Source organism: Schistocerca nitens, chromosome 2, assembly GCF_023898315.1.
Source record: "Schistocerca nitens isolate TAMUIC-IGC-003100 chromosome 2, iqSchNite1.1, whole genome shotgun sequence".
Classification (NCBI taxonomy): Eukaryota; Metazoa; Arthropoda; class Insecta; order Orthoptera; family Acrididae; genus Schistocerca; species Schistocerca nitens.
Genome location: NC_064615.1, coordinates 678,126,458 through 678,144,460, shown reverse-complemented (window position 1 = coordinate 678,144,460; position 18,003 = coordinate 678,126,458). Strand labels below are relative to the sequence as shown.

At 42.9% G+C, this 18,003-nt stretch overlaps 1 protein-coding gene across 1 annotated transcript in view; it reads right to left on the bottom strand.

The window, feature by feature from the left end:
* LOC126234550 (UDP-sugar transporter UST74c) overlaps positions 1-18,003 on the bottom strand; it is a 93,465-nt gene that overhangs the window by 1,402 nt on the left and 74,060 nt on the right. The gene's annotated exons all lie outside the window — the stretch shown is intronic.

Sequence of the window (18,003 nt, the reverse complement as noted above, 5' to 3'; positions counted from 1 at the left end):
AAATCAAAACTGTTTTATTTGCAATTGTTAGCTACACCTTCCAGATATTTCTCTACACAGTCGCTGCTCAGACTTAGACATCTGCCGTAGTGTTGTACCAACTTTTCAATTACCTCGTTATAGAAGACAGCCGCCAGTGCATTTCAACAATTTTCTACTCTGGACTGCAGCTCGTTGTCTGTGTCAAAATATTGTCTTAATAGCCAGCAGTTCCTTTGAGCAGAGATGAACCTCAGGGGTAGCCAATTATGGGCTGTATTGTGGGTGATCAAACACTTGCCATCGAAAACACTGCAGGAGCATCTTCATTGCGCCTGCAGAGTGCGGCTGAGAATTGTCTTGTAGAATGAACCGTGTGACAGTTATGTTACGTGGATTGCATAGCTTCAGGCGAAATCTTTCGCCAGACCCTCATACTTGGCGGGAGATGCTAATTTTTAGCCGTCTTCACGTTCTCACTGTGAGCTCAGAACTGAAAAGAGCGACATGATGCGATCGACGGGCGTACTAGACATAGTGCTAACGCATATGTGCAAAGCTTCATCAGATTTTCACTGTTTTTTTCATTTCGCGACCGATCGTTCCTTACTTTCCGATTAACCTTCGTATATAAGGGAAATAAATGAAAACGAGACAGATGGAAGAAAGTAAGTAAATTTTTTTCTATTTCAAAATTAAAAGCCTTAACTCCTAATATAGTTATTCCAGTGTATGGCAAGACATCAGTGCCTTCATGGAAACATATTTGCCATTGCCTATGGAACCCTGATTGCACACACATGTGCACTTCATCTTGCAAAGCAAATAGACAGCCAACGAATGTCTTTCTACAGATCTCCAAAAAATATGGAAGCCACATAGGGAGAGATTGGGACTACGTGGAGGATGTGTGAGGGCTTCCCAGCATACTCTAACCAACCCAGGCAACATGTGGGCGAGCATTATCCTGCAACAGAGTGATACCGTTTGGACTTGACGGCGCGCTTCAATTTCTGTGAAGTGTCCATATATCCCTGTGCGTTAACTGAAGCATGCCGTCAAGTCCAAATGCTCAGGACTGTTGACGGACAACTTCATTCGGTTGCAGGATAATGCCCGCTCACATGTTGCCAACGTTATGAGTACGCTGCAAACGTTTCACTGGGAAGCCCTTACACACCCTCTAAAGCAGTCCCAATCTCTTCCTCATGCAATTTTTAAATATTTTTGTAGCCTTGGAGAAAGAAATTCTTGTCCGTCAATTTGTGTCAGACGAGGAGGTGCACGACTGGGTACAATCATGTAAATAATAGATTTCAGCTATCAGTCGTTCTTTTTAAATTTTATTGACAGATCTAGATTTCAGCTAGAAACTAGCCATTCTCAACGCACTATCATTTTTGATCGATGCTTGTAATACCTGTTGGTCAGGCTTCATCCACAGTTCATTTAATAGTATTCATTTAATAGTATTAAATGAACTGTGGATGAAGCCTGACCAACAGGCATTACAAGAATCGATCAAAAATGATAGTGCATTGAGAATGGCTAGTTTCAGGCTGAAATCTAGATCTGCCAATAAAATTTAAATAGGACGACTGATAGCTGACATCTGTTTCTTACAAGTCAATATAACAGTCGCTGCGTGCAACAGCCTTCTGAATGGAAGGTAACCTGATGGGTACAATCATGGTTCCATAGGCGACGACAAATATTTTTCCATGAAGGCGCTGCCCGTCTTGTCACACAGTGGGATAAATGAATTAACGGTCATGGTGAATACTGCTGAAATAATAAACAGTTTATTTACTTTTTTCCATTTGTGTCAGTTTTATTTGATGCCTCTTATCACATAGGGTTATGAGGGAAGGTTGATGAGTCTGCTAAATTTCTAAGAATGAATCGAACATTTTTGTGGCATCTTCATGGTTGGTAAGCGTAATTATTTCGAGGATTGTATAAACAATTTCAACACTGTACAGCCTGCAGTTCATTTTGATAGACGTCTGAAACGAGCAGTGTGTCGACTGCGATTGAAAACTGAGAAAACCGAGTTTTATGCTGCTATTAAACATTTTCAGTTGAAGCGTTTGACTCCCACATGAATCAAAACAGAATTGGATGATGTTCACGTGGACTCCGCACCATCATTGAAGACCGTTTAGTTTTGGATTAATGAATTTCACCGTGGTCAGACAAGCACCAAAGAGAAAGCGGGCTCCGGTCGTCCCAACTGAGGTCACCTCAAAGGAAACCATTGACAAAATCCATGATATTTTATTGCCATACCGCCGAATAAAAATTCGTGAGATTGCTGAGACTGCAGGCATCTCAAATCAGCGATTCCATCCTATGCTGCACGGAGAAATGGCTACGAAGAAGCTGTGTGCGAGATGGGTGCCGCCATTGCTCACAGTCGACACAGCATTTCCATACAATATCTGGCGATGTTTAATCGCAATCCGCAAGACTCCTTTTGTGACTGTTGATGAAACCTGGATCCATCATTACACATCAAACTCAAAACAATGGACAAATTGATGAAAGTATACTGAAGAAGGCAAAGACCATTTCGTCAGCTAGTTAAGGTGATGGCCATTCCTTTTTTGGGAAAATGCAGAACCATTAAGTGGACCATATTATGCTTCGTTGTTGGATCATTTGAAATTTGCGTTGGCTGAGAAATGACCAATGTTGGCACACGAGAAAATGCTCCATCCCACACATCAGCGATAACATTGGCGAATGTACATGAATTGGGATTTGAATAGATTTCTCATCTAATATGTTCACCAGACTTAGCCCCAAGTGACTTCTTCCTGTTCTCCAACTTGAAACTTTGGATTACTGGGAAGAAATTTTTAAGTCAACTGAGGAAGTGATATTTCCAGTCTACGTGTATTCCGCAGAGTTTGACGGAACGTATTTCTCCAATGGGACGAAAAAACTGGAGGATCGCTGGACCAACTATGTATCACTCAGAGGAGACTATGTCGAGATATAAGCTGAGATGGTTACGAAATAAACATTTTTTTTTTACCAGACTTATCAAACCACCCTCTGGGGCTTCAGAGGACGACTTCGTGATAACAAGGTGCATTGAAAAATGGCGGACATCAGTGGACAGAGCGTCCCTTCAAGTTCAACGCCGTGGCGTTGTTGCAGAGTGCATCGCCTAGGGGCACGCGTGTCAGAAAATGTAGACAAATCATCCGATGCGTATTGTCGCATTGCGTTCGATCTCGCCTGCAGGTAGGGAACCAAATTAGCACATATCCATAGCGGGCTCCTGTCGTAATAGCTTCTCGAGAAGCAGCAGTTATTTCAGTGAACTGTACGCACAAACTGACATTGCCGCTTCACAAGCAGTGCACTTGTAATGCGATTTAAAAAGTTACAGCGATGCTCTATCCATTGACTTGCGTCTATTTTCTATATGTCTTCTAGTTTTCATGTGCTCATCTTCTTAAAGACTGTAGGTACTTAGGAATAACCCTGTGTAATATAGAGCGAAAAACGCTTAGCAAGAAACTGCGGGTACTGACATATTTCTTCGTGTTAGAAGAATTTTGTGATAAACATTGGGTAAGAAAAACAACTGGATTTATAGTCAAATCAAACTGGATTGCAGAAACTGATTCTATAGGGCCTGTACAATTAAAATTTGCTCTTGTACATACGTACCGTAAAATGATAATCTATATACAGTATACTATTATTGTTTTTTTGGGGGGAGGGGGCGAAGGGGGAATAAGTTATTGTTTACCTACATTGAGAATCTAAGCGGCCACCATCCATGCTTTTTTTGGTCTTATTTTCATCTGATAACGTTCCTACATTCATTAACATACCGTTGTTTCAAACTTTTCCCAACGAGAAATAAGGGTAGTTTTTCGGAGCCATGCAAATGGCCTCCTACCTACACCGAAATTCTTCGTTAGAGAATTTCCCCTCTGAACACAATTTTTCTTTAAACAATAAAACTGTACTGGATAAGCAGCGGGAAATTCAGTCGGATATGTTTGTGACGAAGGTTAGTTCACGTCATATTATTAGAGAATTGAAGGCAAGGTAGATTACAAACAACCTATAGCTGTAGTCAGTAACACTACATGAATTTCACTGCAAACATTTTTCAACACTGTGTCGTTTATTTTCTTGAAACGTGCCAGACTGCCTGGATTTGCAGTTCTGCAAGTTCATTAGCTCTTTCCAGTAATAAAGGTCCCGATATCGTAGCGTTCCGAGACACAGCTTGATTGAAACATGCAAGCGACACATATACGCCTTCGTGTTTAGCCGTTCGAAAAATATTTTCTATCTGGCTCGAACATTCTGGCTCAAACATTGTTGTAATGTGCGCTGCATTTTTAATTATCTTCGGCAATATAAGATTAACAATGCCAAATTGTTGATACACATCCGTTTCGACGCCCGTTTATTTTATTTTATTCTTATTGCTCTTGTGTATCTTCTATATTGGTCGCTTTTAGAGGTTCTTCTACAGTAATTCTTATGATGAAGGCTTGACCTTCGGAAGGCGTATATTCTAGTATTTTTTGCTCTCTAAATAGGCACTGAGCCGACAATTTAACATTGACAGTACAGTGAAACACGTTTAACGCGATGAAGTGTAACATTAAAATTAGTTTACACGTAGTACAGTATACAGGGTGGTCCATTGATAGTGACTGAGCCTAATATCTCACGAAATAAGCGTCAAACGAAAAAACTACAAAGAACGAAACTCGTCTAGCTTGAAGGGGGAAACCAGATGGCGCTATGGGTGGCCCGCTAGATGGCGCTGCCATAGGTCAAACGGTTATCAATTGCGTTTTTTTTAATAGGAACCCCCATTTTTATTACATATTCGTGTAGTACGTAAATAAATATGAATGTTTTAGTTGGACCACTTTTTTCGCTTTGTGATAGATGGCGCTGTAATACTCACAAACATGTAAGTACGTGGTATCACGTAAAAGTCCACCAGAGCGGACGGTATTTGCTTCGTGACACATTACCCGTGTTAAAATGGACCGTTTACCAATTGCGGAAAAGGTCGATATCGTGTTGATGTATGGCTATCGTGATCAAAATGTCCAACGGGCGTGTGATATGTATGCTGCTCGGTATCCTGGACGACATCACCCAAGTGTCCGGACCGTTCGCCGGATAGTTACGTTAGTTAAGGAAACATAAAGTGTTCAGCCACATGTGAAACGTCAACCACGGCCTGCAACAAATGATGATGCCCAAGTAGGTGTTTTAGCTGCTGTCGCGGCTAATCCGCACATAAGTAGCAGACAAATTGCGCGAGAATCGGGAATCCCAAAAACGTCGGTGTTGAGAATGCTACATCGACATCTATTGCACCCGTACCATATTTCTATGCACCAGGAATTGAATGGCGACGACTTTGAACGTAGTGTACAATTCTGCCACTGGGCACAAGAGAAATTACGGGTCGATGACAGATTTTTTACACGCGTTCTACGAGGGCCGTTCAGAAAGTAACCTCCGGTTGATTTAAAAAAATACACCAAGTTAAATAAAAATATTTTAATATATACATCTTACAACTACATCTTTGCACTATTTTTCTACATAGTCTCCATAGCGATTGAGGCACTTATCGTATCTCTTCACAAGCTTTGAAATTCCTTCTGCATAAAAATCACCCGCTTGTGCCTGGAGCCAGCCTGTGACCGCATCTTTGAGCTCTTCGTCGTCATCAAACCGCTGTGACCCGAGCCATTTCTTCAAATGCATGAAGAGGTGATAATCACTTGGCGCCAGGTCTGGGCTGTAAGGTGGATGGTTGATAACGTCCCACTTGAAGGACTCAAGAAGGGCCGTTGTTCTGCGAGCAGAGTGAGGACGGGCGTTATCGTGCAAAAAAACGATACCGGAAGTCAGCATACCACGGCGTTTGTTCTGTATAGCCCGTCGTAACTTTTTTATTGTTTCACAGTACACGTCTTGATTAATGGTCGTACCATGTTCCATGAATTCAACACCCCTTTGGCATCCAAAAACACCGTTGCCATCAGTTTTCTGGCAGAAAAATCTTGCGAGGCTTTTCTTGGTTTGGTAGGCGAATTTGAATGCGCCCACATCTTTGATTGTTCTTTTGTCTCAGGGTTCACGTACTTAATCCAGGTTTCGTCACCGGTCACGATTCTGTTTAACAATGGTTCTCCTTCGTCCTCATAACGTGACATAAAGTCTAATGCAGAGGCCATTCTTTGAGTTTTGTGGTGGTCGGTAAGAATTTTGGGCACCCATCGTGCACAGAACTTACGGTAACCCAATCTTGCTGTCACTATCTCGTACAAGAGAGTCTTAGAAATCTGTGGAAAACCAGTAGACAACTCCGACATTGAGAAACGTCGATTTTCACGAACTTTTGCATCAACTGTCTGAACGAGTTCGTCAGTCACCAATGATGGTCTACCACTCCTCTCTTCATCATGAACGTTTTCTCGTCCACTTTTAAATAAACGTACCCATTCACGGACAACTCCTTCACTCATAACTCTTGGTCCGTACACGGCACAAAGCTCACGACGAATAGCTGCTGCAGAATATCCTTTGGCTGTAAAAAACCTTATGACAGCACGCACTTCACATTTGGCGTGGTTTTCTATTGCAGCACACATTTCAAACTGCCACAAAAACTAAACTAGCGCAGGTACGACGTTCACTCGACCACGGCTTGATGCCGACTGACCTGTTGAGTGCGTGAACGCACAGATGGCGTCGCTACTCCCCCCACAACCCGCACTGTGACCAATCGGAGGTTACTTTCTGAACCGCCCTCGTATTTAGCCACGAAGCGTCATTCACCAACAGCGGTAACGTAAACCGGCATAATATGCACCAATGGGCAACGGAAAATCCACGATGGTTGCAACAAGTGGAACATCAGCGACCTTGGCGGGTTAATGTATGGTGCGACATTATGGGAGAAAGGATAATTGACCCCCATTTTATCGAGGGCAATCTAAATGGTCCATTGTATGTTGATTTCCTACGTAATGTTCTACCGTTGTTACTACAAGATGTTTCACTGTATGACAGAATGGTGATGTACTTCCAACATCATGGATGTCCGGCACATAGTTCGCGTGCGGTTGAAACGGTATTGAATAGCATATTTGATGACAGGTGGATTGGTCGTCGAAGCACCATACCATGGCCCGCACGTTCACCAGATCTGACGTCTCCGGATTTCTTTCTGTGGGGAAAGTTGAAGGATATTTGCTATCGTGATCCACCGACAACGCCTGACAACATGTGTCAGCGCATTGTCAATGCATGTGCGAACGTTACGGAAGGCGAACTACTCGCTGTTGAGAGGAATGTCGTTACACGTATTGCCAAATGCATTGAGGTTGACGGACATAATTTTGAGCATTTATTGCATCAATGTGGTATTTACAGGTAATCACGCTGTAACAGCATGCGTTCTCAGAAATGATAAGTTCACAAAGGTACATGTATCACATTGGAACAACCGAAATAAAATGTTCAAACATACCTACGTTCTGTATTTTAATTTAAAAAACCTACCTGTTACCAACTGTTCGTCTAAAATTGTGAGCCATATGTTAGTGACTGTTACAGCGCCAGCTATCACAAAGCCAAAAACGCGGTGCAACTAAAACATTCATATTTCTTTACGTACTACACGAATATGTAATAAAAATGGTGGTTCCTATTAAAAAAAAAAAACGCAGTTGATATCCGTTTGACCTATGGCACCGCCATCTAGCGGGCCAACCATAGCGCCATCTGGTTTCTCCCTTCAAGCTAGACAAGTTTCGTTCTTTGTAGTTTTTCGTTTGACGCTTATTTCGTGAGATATTTTCCCCGGTCATGATCAATGGACCACCCTGTATAAACTTGGCGGAACAAATTGCCTGCCAGAAGTCGCATCCAATGTTAAAGCACTGTGTAGAACTGATGTGAATGAAGTGTAGCATGTCATATTTTTCTGTTTGGTTTCGGAACATGCAGACGAACAAATATTACTTCAACTATTACATACAGCAAACTGACCTTGCCAGTATTCCAGATCTATTCCAAGAAGGCATAAAATCTTTTCTGCAAATAGAATATGTTGGTATTATCGATAAATTTACTACATGTTGATTCAATAGAGATAAGTTCGTAAAATATCACTGTAACTAAATGAAAAATAAGCAGCCTCTTTGTGTTAAGCGTCTCTTGTTCGAATCCATTGCAATTTTTTTGGGCATAAGAGACACATTCTTATAATCCAAGGATTGGTTGTCTATGAAACCCTCCATTGTATTATGTGAAACACATTTCGATGATGTGCAGCTAATTTCCCACAGACGATGAGAAGGAATTTTGGTTATAAATAAATGAGAGTCCCTTCTGCTAGAGAATGACATCCCTGGAGTCGAGAAATTAAATCTACTACCTTTATTTGACACAATACGTGAGAATTTTTCACCCAGATTCATTGATGTTAAACGGTAACAGACTTCCTGGCTCTCGTGGCGAGGAAAGTGTGTAGGCTTCCGCCTCCGTAGCGTAGCGGTAGCGTTACCACCTACCACGCAGGGGGCCCGGGTTCGATTCCCTACAGGGGACTGGGTGTTGTGTGTCCTTCATCATCATTAACTCGCAAGTCACCGATGTGCCGTTACCTAAAAAGGACTTGCAATACGGCAGCCGAACTCCCCCGAATGGGGCCCCCGGCCAACAATGGCATACGATCAATTTCATTTCAGTTGTGTGGGCGCACAATTCATTCTGTAATACTGAACGACAGCATACGATCAAGGTCAAATACCAACACCACATAGCTTTAAAGCGAGTCACATTATTCGTGCGCCATGCCTCATCGTTAACAGACTATTCGTGACCGCGCCATTACTCTTGTGGAGGAAGCGAACCGGACAGCTTCGAAGGCCCGGGCGCGGTATGGTGCTACAGATCGCAGTGCGCGATGGAAGATAAGCATTATCGAGATACTAGAGAATCCAATAGGCGTGCAGGAACTGGGCTTTGGAGTGCAACAACATTCCGGGATAATGAACTTTTCGACATGTGACGGCAAAAACGCGGTGCAGTTGAAGCATGCTACTGCGTTTGCCGGGTCGGTGGATCCGATAAGGCGCCGGCTTCGGGAAATTACTTAGGTAACGTGCTGACATGAAGGAGAGGCACCGTGATGATCATAGAGACTATCGATTAGCGTTTGCCGAGGACAGTATAAACCTTGACTGGAGTAACGTGATATTTTACGACGACTTGGCATTTTTGACAGCTAATGATGGTCTAGTACGAGTGTACAGGCCACATGGTGTCGTTTCGCCCCCAAATATGTCAATGAGTCATCCCATAGCGGCCCTGTATCTATGGCAGTTTGGAGCTGGATGTGTTCCCGTGGACGTGGAATATTTCACAGGATAGATGGTTGACTCGATGGTACCCAGTATACCTTAATTACGAGGGTCACTCCAAAAGAAATGCACACTATTTTTTTTAAATCCATCTTTTATTCTACATGTTGGAAAGTTTTATAGTGTGTAGATACATTCTTTAGGAACAATATTTTCACTTCTCCACATAATTTCCATCCCTCTCAACTGCCTTACGCCATCTTGGAACCAACGCCTGTATACCCGCACGCTAAAATTCTGGACCAACCTGTTGGAGCCACTGCTTGGCAGCATGCACAAGGGAGTCATCATCTTCAAACCTTGTTCCACGAAGAGAGTCTTTCAGTTTCCCAAAAAGATGATAGTCTCATGGAACCAGGTCAGAACTGTAAGGCGGGTGTTCCAGTGTTGTCCATCCGAGTTTTGTGATCGCTTCCATGGTTTTTTGACTGACATGTGGCCGTGCGTTGTCGTGCAACAGCAAAACATCCTGCTTTTCCCGATATGGTCGAACACGACTCAGTCGAGCTTGAAGTTTCTTCAGTGTCGTCACATATGCATCAGAATTTATGGTGGTTCCACTTGGCGCGATGTCCACAAGTAAGAGTCCTTTGGAATCGAAAAACACCGTAGCCATAACTTTTCCAGCAGAATGTGTGGTTTTGAATTTTTTTTTTCTTGGGTGAATTTGCATGATGCCACTCCATTGATTGCCTCTTCATCTCGTTTTCACAGCACAGGAATTCTACGACAGCACGTTGCTTCTGACGACCGTCAAGTGTAGCAGCCATCTTGAAGACATGCTGTGACGGAGCCACTCACGGGAACAGGTTGAACTAAGTTTGAAAACAAGCGGGGAGGATGTATCTACACACTGTAAAGCTTTCACACATGCAGAATGAAAACTGTATTTTTACAAAAATAGTGTGCATTTCTTTTGGAGCGACCCTCGTATGAGTAAATTCATGATCCCATCAGTATGACAACTACATATTCTGAGGGAGTAATCTGTTTCCAGTAGGACCAGGCCACCTTACGTACTCGTATGTAAGCGATGGTGCCGGAATGGTTTGCAAAAGAGAATGAGAATTCTCGTCTCGGCTGGTCTCCTTCCGCACCAGACGTAAGGCCTGTTTCAGCCGCATGGGCAGAGATGAAACGGACGAAGCGAGAAAATTGGCCTCACAACAGGTCAAAGCCTGTGATGACTTTTAGAACTTCACCGTAACTGCCTGAGAGGAGGTGGCAGAAAATGAGAGATTCATCACCCACCTCACAGACTCCCTTCCTCGTAGACTACAGGCAGTCACTGAAGTTGAAGACACTTGGACGGGATACTAAGTGGTGAAGATGCCACATGCTGTGGCCCACTGAGCGCCGAAAATATCTTAATAAGAATCATGAACTATCCATTCTATTAATTTAGTGATTTCAACTAATTAAAGAAATTAATGAAGTAACACAAAATATTGCGTTGAGCCATGTATGAACTAAACGTTGTCGGCAGGCACTTAAGGACACGACGCAGTTTTCTTGCAGTTTTTTTAGAGGATGTGTCCTTATAATGTGCGCCCCGATAGCTGAGCGGTCAGCGCGGCGGTCTGTCACGCCAAGGGCCCCGGGTTCGATTCCTGGGTCGGAGATTTTCTCCGCTCTGGGACTGGGTGTAGTGTTGTCCTCATTATCATTTCATCCATCATCATGGAAGGCAACGGGAAACCACCACTGGAATCACTTCCCTAGACGCTCATGCGGTGAACCTCTCTGACGAGGCTTTCCCCATGACCAGACCTGCCGTAATTTAAGTTTCCTTATACTAAGTGTCAACAAGGTGTTAATCCTTCTACTACACACATAATTCAAACGTTTATTTACTTTACGAACAGATGTGTACACCCTGTAATGTGACTGGCTCCTGTGTAATATGGAGGCAATTAAAGTTTCAGCCACGGCCATTTTTTGCGCTGTATGTAAAAGAGGAAATTTTGGCAGGAAATTAAATTAACATAGGGTAATAAAATTTGGCATGATCTGAAATACAATGTTTATTTTATTTTTCCTCCCCCCATGAACCATGGACTTTGGCGTTGGTGGGGAGGCTTGCGTGCCTCAACGATACAGATAGCCGTACCGTAGGTGCAACCACAAAGGAGGGGTATCTGTTGAGAGGCCAGACAAACGTGTGGCTCCTGAAGAGGAGCAGCAGCCTTTTCAGTAGTTGCAGGGGCAACAGTCTGGATGATTGACTGATGGCCTTGTAACATTAACCAAAACCGGCCTTGCTGTTGTGGTACTGCGAACGGCTGAAAGCAAGGGGAAACTACAGCCGTAATTTTTCCCGAGGGCATGCAGCTTTACTGTATGGTTATATGATGATGGCGTTCTCTTGGGTAAAATAATCCGGAGGTAAAATAGTCCCCCATTCGGATCTCCGGGCGGGGACTACACAAGAGGACGTCGTTATCAGGAGAAAGAAAACTGACATTCTACAGATCCGAGCGTGGAATGTCAGATCCCTTAATCGGGCTGGTAGGTTAGAAAATTTAAAAAGGGAAATGGATAGGTTAAAGTTAGATATAGTGGGAATTAGTGAAGTTCGGTGGCAGGAGGAACAAGACATTTGGTCAGATGTAAACAGGGTTATGAATACAGAATCAAATAGGGGTAATGCAGGAGTAGGTTTAATAATGAGTAAAAAAATAGGAGTGCGGGTAAGCTACTACAAACAGCATAGTGAACGTATTATTGTGGCCAAGATAGACACGAAGCCCATGCCTACTACAGTAGTACAAGTTTATATGCCAATTAGCTCTGCACACGACGAAGAAATTGAACAAATGTATGATGAGATAAAAGAAATTATTCAGGTAGTGAAGGGAGACGAAAATTTAATAGTCATGGGTGACTGGAATTCGACAGTAGGAAAAGGGAGAGAAGGAAACATAGCAGGTGAATATGGATTGAGGCTAAGAAATGAAAGAGGAAGCCGTCTGTTAGAATTTTGCACAGAGCATAACTTAATCATAGCTAACACTTGGTTCAAGAATCATAAAAGAAGGTTGTATACATGGAAGAATCCTCGAGATACTAAAAGGTATCAGATAGATTATATAATGGTAAGACAGAGATTTAGGAACCAGGTTTTAAATTGTAGGACATTTCCAGGAGCAGATGTGGACTCTGACCACAATCTATTATGAACTGCAGATAAAAACTGATGAAATTGCACAAAGGTGGGAATTTAAGGAGATCGGACGTGGATAAACTGACTAAACCAGAGGTTGTACGGAGTTTCAGGGAGAACATAAGGGAACAATTGACAAGAATGAGGGAAAGAAATACAGTAGAAGAAGAATGGGTAGCTTTGAGGGATGAAGTAGTGAAGGCTGCAGAGGATCAAGTAGGTAAAAAGACAAGGGCTAGTAGAAATCCTTGGGTAACAGAAGAAATATTGAATTTAATTGATGAAAGGAGAAAATATAAAAATGCAGTAAATGAAGCAGGCAAAAAGGAATACAAACGTCTCAAAAATGATATCGACAGGAAGTGCAAAATGGCTAAGCAGGCATGGCTAGAGGACAAATGTAAGGATGTAGAGGCTTATCTCACTAGGGGTAAGATAGATACAGCCTACAGGAAAATTAAAGAGACCTTTGGAGAAAAGAGAGCCACTTGTATGAATAGCAAGAGCTCAGATGGAAACACAGTTCTTAGCAAAGAGGGGAAAACAGAAAGGTGGAAGGAGTATATAGACGGTCTATACAAGGGCGATGTACTTGAGGACAATATTATGGAAATGGAAGAGGATGTAGATGAAGATGAAATGGGAGATACGATACTGCGTGAAGAGTTTGACAGAGCACTGAAAGACCTGAGTCGAAACAAGGCCCCGGGAGTGGACAACATTCCATTAGAACTACTGACGGCCTTGGGAGAGCCAGTCCTGACAAAACTACCATCTGGTGAGCAAGATGTATGAGACAGGCGAAATACCCTCAGACTTCAAGAAGAATATAATAATTCCAATCCCAAAGAAAGCAGGTGTTGACAGATGTGAAAATTACCGAACTATCAGTTCAATAAGTCACAGCTGCAAAATACTAACGCGAATTCTTTACAGGGACGTTTCTAGCATTTGTAGACTTAGAGAAAGCTTTTGACAATGTTGACTGGAACACTCTCTTTCAAATTCTAAAGGTGACAGGGGTAAAATACAGGGAGCAAAAGGGTATTTACAATTTGTACAGAAACCAGATGGCAGTTATAAGAGTCGAGGGGCACGAAAGGGAAGCAGTAGTTGGGAAAGGAGTGAGACAGGGTTGTAGCCTATCCCCGATATTATTCAATCTGTATATTGAACAAGCAGTAAAGGAAACAAAAGAAAAATTTGGAGTAGGTATTAAAATACATGGAGAAGAAATAAAAACTTTGAGGTTCGCCGATGACATTGTAATTCTGTCAGAGACAGCAAAGGACTTGGAAGGGCAGTTGAACGGAATGGACAGGGTCTTGAAAGGACAATATAAGATGAACATCAACAAAAGCAAAACGAGGATAATGGAATGTAGTCGAATTAAGTCGGGCGATGCTGAGGGAATTAGATTAGGAAATGAGACACTTAAAGTAGTAAAGGAGTTTTGCTATTTGGGGAGCAAAATAAGTGATGATGGTCGAAGTAGAGAGGATATAAAATGTAGACTGGTAATGGCAAGGAAAGCGTTTCTGAAGAAGAGAAATTTGTTAACATCGAGTATAGATTTAAATGTCAGGAAGTCGTTTCTGAAAGTATTTGTATGGAGTGTAGCCATGTATGGAAGTGAAACATGGACCATAAATAGTTTGGACAAGAAGAGAATAGAAGCTTTCGAAATGTGGTGCTACAGAAGAATGTTGAAGATTAGGTGGGTAGATCACGTAACTAATGAGGAGGTATTGAATAGGATTGGGGAGAAGTTTGTGGCACAACTTGACTAGAAGAAGGGATCGGTTGGTAGGACATGTCCTGAGGCATCAAGGGATCACAAATTTAGAATTGGAGGGCAGCGTGGAGGGTAAAAATCGTAGGGGGAGACCAAGAGATGAATACACTAAGCAGATTCAGAAGGATGTAGGTTGCAGTAGGTACTGGGAGATGAAGAAGCTTACACAGGATAGATTACCATGGAGAGCTGCATCAAACCAGTCTCAGGACTGAAGACCACAACAACAACAACAACATTTTATTTTTGACGCATGCATTGTTTAACACGATATTTTTAACACGAAAATCTATTTCGATGCTCAGTTTAGTATTCACTGTATACCTCTTTGTGTTAAATAAGAGATCAGTTATGGAAGAGCAGATGTACATAGAGGCTGGCCACGTAATAAAATTCGCTGACACACAGCTTCCCCGCTTTGGAACAGAGCTCCAATGCCCATTTGTTCAGGGAAGCAAACTTATAAGTGAGACAATAATTTTAACAAGAAAGGAGAAAACCACGAGACAAAAAAAAAAATCTGGATTTACATGCTGCAACGAACGATCGTTGCAAATGACTGCAACGAACGATCGTTGCAAATGACAGTGGAGGTGCTACAGCGACAGTAACCGGGAAAACGCCATTCGTGAACGTTAGTGCAAGCAGTATGAAGCCGGTTTTACACGAGCGACTTGCTTGTCTCAGTCGACGACTCGTGAATCGAGTCTACTGCAGCACTGGTGGCGTTTTATTCCTGTACTGACTCTCACTTGTCACGAGTGGTACTTTTCATTCACACTTCAGCGCTGAATCTGTGTTTGTTGTGAGAGCTGTGTGCTGTGCGATTTGACTATTGTTTTTATGAAAAAATTGAAATACACTAACAAAATGTAGGAACAAGCAATAAGTATATAATTTATTAATGATCAAAGCAAAATTCAAAGTAAATGTTCTTGACAAAATTCATACGGCAAATTCTTCACAACCTGAGAACTGAAAGAATACGACAAATGTCGCCCAAATATACAGCTGAAAAGAATTAGAGGAACAGTGCGTCAACGTCCGGCGTGTTAAACCTACTTCGATACAGGCTGGGTCATGTTGCACTGCTTGAGGCCTTCGCTTTCAATGTATGCAACATCTAAAGTCATTCGTCATGTATCGGCTGCGTTATGCATCACAATATCAGCTGACCCCTCAGAAGGAAGCGAGTACTGGTGTGCCAGTATTGTGATGCACACAGACGATATTTGTCGTTTGTAGACGTTGTATTCAACTATGTGTAAGGTGCCACTGAGGTAAGTCTCTAGACAATCTGTTACGGCACTGACATGCACTGAGTAGCCTCTCTCAAGGTGCAAGTCCGCCAGTACGATCCACGTGTACGGAAAGGAATTCCGCACACGGAGCCGGAAGGAAAGGGGCCCTAACTCGTGGACTATAGTTGTGGGTCCCGATTAAGCTTTCATAATTATTAAGTAATGATGGGGAGTATCAGCTACTGTAATGAAAGAGGGGTTGCAAATTACGTACTTTTATTGTTATAATTTCAGTGTCTGCTCAAAACAAGCAAGTGTCAAATACTCATTATGGGAGAATGGGTCAAATGACTCTGAGCACTATGGGACTTAACATCTGAGGTCATCAGTCCCCTAGAACTTAGAACTACTTAAACCTAAATAACCTAAGGACATCACACACATCCATGCCCGAGGCAGGATTCGAACTTGCGACCGTAGCTGTAGCGCGGTTCCGGACTGAGGCGCCTAGAACCTCTCGGCCACCGCTGCCGGCATGGGAGAATGACTATATATATACATATGAACGTGTCATAATTGTGGATCTTCATAGGGAAAGGCCTGGAAAAGTTCTCATAAAATAGACCGAACGAACAAGAAATCATTTTAAATAACTGCTAATCGCAGAGTTGAAGTGTTGGTAATGATTGCATTGGAAAGTTAGTGAGTAAGTAGAAATAGAACCCCAAGGGGTAAAATCATGGCTGAAAGGTACCCCACACAGTCACTGACTGATCAATCTGAACCAACACGTTTATCATCTCGTACGAATTTCCTACGCCGTTGCTGCGATACACGTTGCGCGGGACGGGGCGCGGTGAGATTGCAGATGGGGTCGGACGCGATCACAGTGCGGCCCATCTGCTCGTCAACTATCTTCCTCTCGGCGCCGCTCGACGACCAAGTCCGTCTACTATGGTTCCCGACAAAGAAGTGTTTTCTGTGACTCTCGGCGAAGAAATGTGTACTATGGCTCCCAGCGAGGAAGTCTCCACTATGGCTCACCGTGAGGGAGTGTCTGATAGTTTCCTCCCCTGATCCTTCCACATCTACATCTACATCTACATCTACATTTACATTTACACTCCGCAAGCCACCCAACGGTGTGTGACGGAGGGAACTTTACGTGCCACTGCCATTACCTCCCTTTCCTGTTCCAGTCGCGTATGGTTCGCGGGAAGAACGACTGCCGGAAAGCCTCTGTGCGCGCTCGAATATCTCTAATTTTACATTCGTGATCTCCTCGGGAGGTATAAGTAGGGGGAAGCAATATATTCGATACCTCATCCAGAAACGCACCCTCTCGAAACCTAGACAGCAAGCTACACCGCGATGCAGAGCGCCTCTCTTGCAGAGTCTGCCACTTGAGTTTGCTAAACATCTCTGTAACGCTATCACGCTTACCAAATAACCCTGTGACGAAACGCGCCGCTCTTCTTTGGATCTTCTCTATCTCCTCTGTCAACCCGATCTGGTACGGATCGCACACTGATGAGCAATACTCAAGTATAGGTCGAACGAGTGTTTTGTAAGCCACCTCCTTTGTTGATGGACTACATTTTCTAAGGACTCTCCCAATGAATCTCAACCTGGTACCCGCCTTACCAACAATTAATTTTATATGATCATTCCACTTCAAATCGTTCCGTACGCATATTCCCAGATATTTTACAGAAGTAACTGCTACCAGCCTTTGTTCCGCTATCGTATAGTCATACAATAAAGGATCCTTCTTTCTATATATTCGCAATACTTTACATTTGTCTATGTTAAGTGTCAGTTGCCACTCCCTGCACCAAGTACCTATCCGATGCAGATCTTCCTGCATTTCGCTGCTATTTTCGAACGCTGCAACTTCTCTGTATACTACAGCATCATCCACTAAAAGCCGCATGGAACTTCCGACACTATCTACTAGGTCATTTATACATATTGTGAAATGCGATGGTCCCATAACACTCCCCTGTGGCACGCCAGAGGTTACTTTAACGTCTGTAGACGTCTCTCCATTGATAACAACATGCTGTGTTCTGTTTGCTAAAAACTGTTCAATCCAGCCACACAGCTGGTCTGATACTCCGTAGGCTCTTACTTTGTTTATTTGGCGTCAGTGCGGAACTGTATCGAACGCCTTCCGGAAGTCAAGGAAAATGGCATCTACCTGGGAGCCTGTATCGAATATTTTCTGGGTCTCATGAACAAATAAAGCGAGTTGGGTCTCACACGATCGCTGTTTCCGGAATCCTTGTTGATTCCTACACAGTAGATTCTGGGTTTCCAGAAATGACATGATATGCGAGCAAAAAACATGTTCTAAAATTCTACAACAGATCGATGTCAGTTTTGCGC